Source organism: Mirounga leonina, unplaced genomic scaffold, assembly GCF_011800145.1.
Source record: "Mirounga leonina isolate KUSES-001 unplaced genomic scaffold, KU_Mleo_1.0 Mir_177, whole genome shotgun sequence".
Lineage (NCBI taxonomy): Eukaryota > Metazoa > Chordata > Mammalia > Carnivora > Phocidae > Mirounga > Mirounga leonina.
The window spans coordinates 5244030-5248013 of record NW_023270459.1 but is presented as its reverse complement, the minus strand read 5'-3'; the positions used below and the strand labels follow the sequence as shown (position 1 = coordinate 5248013).

Below are 3984 nucleotides of genomic sequence, written 5' to 3'. Positions count from 1 at the left end.
CCAAGGTCAAGCACAGGTAGGTAGAACTAGCCTATCAGGTGAAGTCTAAGGAAGTGGAATCAAGGTAGGCAGATTTGGCTTGTTAGGTGAGGTGTGAGGAACCAGGGTCAAGCACAGGTGGGTAGAACTGGTCTGTCAAGTGAAGCCTGAGGAGCCAAGGTCAAGCACAGGTAGGCAGATCTGGCCTACCAGGCAAGGTCTGAGGAGGCAAGGTCTGAGGAGCCAGGGTCCAGCACAGGTAGGCAGAACTGGCCCACCAGGCGTGGCCTGAAGTGCCAGGGGCAAACACGGGTGGGCGGACTGGCCTGCTGGGTACAGTATAAGGAGCCGGGGTCCTGTGCAGGTCGGGAGAGCCGGCCCAGCAGCCGCAGTGTTAGGGGCCACAGGCATGTACGGTTGGCTGAACCGCCCTGCCAGGTGTGGTCTCGGGACCCAGGGTCAAGCACAGGTCGGTGGAGCTGGCCTGACAGATGTGGTCTGAGGAGCCGGGGTCAGAAGCAGGAGGGCAAAGCCCGTCTGCCAAGTGTAATGTCTTGAGGAGGCCTGAAGGGTTGGGGCTGAACTGAGGAACTAAGGTCCAGCATAGATAGGCAGGGCTGGCCTGTCAGGTGTGGTCTGAGGTCGGTGAGGTAGGTAGATTGACTTCCAGGTGTTGGATTCAGGCAAGGGTTTGCACCCTGGGATCTTTGTGGGGAGGCCTGAAGAAGGAAGGTTAAGCCTGGGTGGGTGGAGTGGCCACAGGTGAGTCCCGCAGCACTAGGGTCTTTAGGTAGGCAGACCACCGTGGGGCTCAGAGGTCTGCGAGCCCTAAGTTAGACGTCAGTAGGTGGACTTGCTCTCTCAAGCACGGACTTTGGAGCCGGAGGTACCTACGTGGGTCTCGTTGGTGAGGTCCTTGGAACATGGTTCTGGCTCAGGTGTGCTGACCCAGGCCTTAAAGTTAGAGGGGAGGCTTGGAGAGCACGGGTTAGTCACAGGGAGGGAGAACCACGTCTCACGGGGTTGGGGGGTTCTCTAGAGCATAGGTCTGCAGAGATACTCGTATCTGATGAGCTGAGGCTCGTCAGTGAGGTGTTGGTGCCAGGTCAGACAGCGGTGGTTAGCTTTGGATCTGTCTGCAAGATGTGAAGAGCCAAGTCAGATGAGGATAGAGAGCCGTTTTTTTTTCAAGTTAGGCCTGGGGAAGTTGAGGTCAGGCCTGTTTAGGCTAGAGCTGGGTCTCTCAGGAAGGTGTGAGGAGTCTGAGTTGGGCTTAGGAAGGTGGACCTGGGTCTTCCGGTTGAGATGTGAGGAGTCAGGATCAGGCACAGACAGATCTGTGGAGCCGGGTGCATCCGCGCAGCTGCGTGGAGCCTGGCTCCGACAGGGTATGACTCTGCAGTATGTGTCCTGGAGGAGGACCCAGGTAGGCAGAGCTGACCTCGTAGACAAAGCTATTGTATCCATCCATCTGTGTTGGCTTTGTCTTGAGTCCATGGATGTAGAGTCACATGGACAGAGGTATATAAATGGGATCTTAGATGGGTTCTTGTCCCCTGGGTTCAGGGACAAGTGGCATCCCGGGCTTGTTAGGTGAAATGAGTAGGTATGCTCTAGCCCAAGAATGCATAACTGGTGTGGCTGGTGAGGCCTGGGAACGTGGGTCAGGTGCAGGTGGGATCCTTGGTGGTAGGATCAGGTATGGGCTCTCCTCAAGGGAAAGCCAGAGTCATCGTTAGGTATGTGTACCCAGGTCGGCCTGGGGAGGTCTCAGGAACCCTTAGGATCACGTAGCACAGATAGAATGCCTTGAGCCAGAACTCCTGTTCTCAGTACCCTGGTCAGGCATGATGGGCAGAGCTCATGGTATTGCCTTAGGATCTATAGCCTGAGGATCTATAGCCAGGCCAAGGTGTGGTCTGTAGCATGGGGGTCTGATTGGCATAGGGTCTGAGTTACTCAGGTGGGAAAAAAGTAGATTATAACTGGTTAGATCAAGTGAGGTCTGGGGCCAGAGCAGGGGAGGCACAGAACGCTGAATTGATGAGGAGCTACATCCGTGAGGTGCGATCTGAAAGGGCCACTGCGGGTAAAGTGAATTCTAGAGATCGTTGTCTGTAGGTGGAGGTGTCAGAGGCTCATGTCAGACGCTGGCATTGCTGGGCTCCCAAAAGTGAGGTCTGATGACCTGGGGCAGCCAAAATCAGCATCTTGGCAGTCCAGTTTCTATAATTGAGTCTGTTCAGTGAGATCTGAGAGCCTGTGTCAGGCATGGTGTGGCTCCTGGGACTGTGTCTGTCTGGTAAGGTTCCCCCAAACCTGGACTCTTTCCAGGCGAAGGGCCCCACCATTCATCTCATCACCCAAGCCAGAAACCTCTGGGCCACACTTAGTTCTCTCGTTCTTTCAACTCGTCCTGTTTGATTGAGCTCTTGAATCAGTCCTCTGCCTTCCCCATCCAGGGTAGAATCATGTTCCTGATGACCACTGGGGATCCCTGCTTCATCCTCCAGCATTGCCTCTCAGCTTCTACCCTCCAGCTCCCACCCCTTCTTTCATCTAGAATGTGCTGTGGTTCCTCTTGCCCAACCTATCTCAACGGGCTTCCGGTAGAGAATTAAGCCCTCATGCCCCAAGACATCCAATGGATATCATGAATTAGCATCTCTTCCTTGCTTCTAGGAGGGTACTAGCCTTGGACCATCCTTGGGAGAATTGAGAAGTGAAGTCATTGAAAGTATTTTCTTTTTTTTGAAAAATTTATTTATTTATTTGACCGAGAGAGACACAGCGAGAGAGGGAACACAAGCAGGGGGAGTGGGAGAGGGAGAAGCAGGCTTCCCGCCGAGCAGGGAGCCCGATGTGGGGCTCAATCCCAAGGACCCTGGGATCATGACCTGAGCCGAAGGCAGACGCTTAACGACTAAGCCACCGAGGCGCCCTGAAAGTATTTTCTGTGGGGCTTAATTCTCTCACTGTTGAGAAAGGCTGCTCTTGCCACAGGACCTTTGCATATGCTATACCGGCTGCTGGAATGCTTCTCCCCCCCCTCAGTGCTTTCCTGGGTAATGCTTGCTCATTCTTTAGATCCAAGCTCAAGCACGCCTCAGATTCCTTTTATAATTGATTTCACTGCTGTATCTCCATTCACCCAAGCAATTGTATTTCAGTATTGGCATGATTATTTACATCTCTGGGGAGCCCCCATGGGCTGCTTCTGTTGCCTGTGCTGGGAATGTGGTAGGTGTTCCATAAAAAGCTGTTAGAAGGATGTGAATGGATTTCTGAGGATTTAGATGATACAGAGTGGAGTCTGCAAGTGTGACTAGATAGGTCTCGGGGCTGAGGCTGAGATTTATCAGGTATGAGCCCTGGGCCTGTCACTGTCACTGTCCCGGGAGGCATTGGGTCTGTCTGGGGCAAGGCCAAACCCAAGTTTATTGGTATCTGAGGAGGCAGGGCCAAGACCCAGGTAGAAGGTGCTGGATCTTTTCTTGTTTGAGGAAGTGTGCTTGGGCACAAATATGGGGCATTGGGTTGATAGTCTGAGGATACAGGGCCTGGCACAGGTATGAGGTGCTGGGTCTGTCACTGCCCAAGGAGGCCAGGCCAGGCACAGGTAGATTCTGACCTGTTAGCATCCAGGTAGGTGGGCTAGTTGCAGGTGCAAGATGCTGGGTCTGTCAGTGTTTAGAAAGGCTGGATTTAGGTATGAGGTACTGGGTCTGTCAGTGTCTGAGGGGGCTGGACCTGGCGAGGTATGAGATGCTGGTCTGTTGGTGTCTGAGGAAGTGGGGCCTGGTACCAGGTATGAAGCACTGGGTCTGTTTCTGAGGAAACCAGCCCTGGCACAGGTATGAGGTACTGCGTCTCTGTCCGAAGAAACTGGGCCTGGTACCAGGTATGAGGCGCTGGGTCTGTGTCTGAGGAGGCCAGGTCTGGCACAGGTATGAGGCAGTGGGTCTATCTTTCTGTCTGAGGAGGAGGCCAGGCCTGGTGCAGGTA

General features: G+C 53.9%; 1 protein-coding gene and 1 long non-coding RNA gene across 2 annotated transcripts in view; both read left to right on the top strand.

Annotated features, from left to right (window-relative positions):
* The window catches only part of LOC118022718, a 6582-nt gene extending 3853 nt beyond the window's left edge, over positions 1–2729 (top strand). Inside the window, exon 2 of the long non-coding RNA XR_004682550.1 lies at positions 6–2729. This is a non-coding gene — a long non-coding RNA (uncharacterized LOC118022718). The remainder of the gene's footprint in view (positions 1–5) is intronic.
* Positions 1–3984, top strand: part of GPI (glucose-6-phosphate isomerase) — a 23305-nt gene that overhangs the window by 14354 nt on the left and 4967 nt on the right. The gene's annotated exons all lie outside the window — the stretch shown is intronic.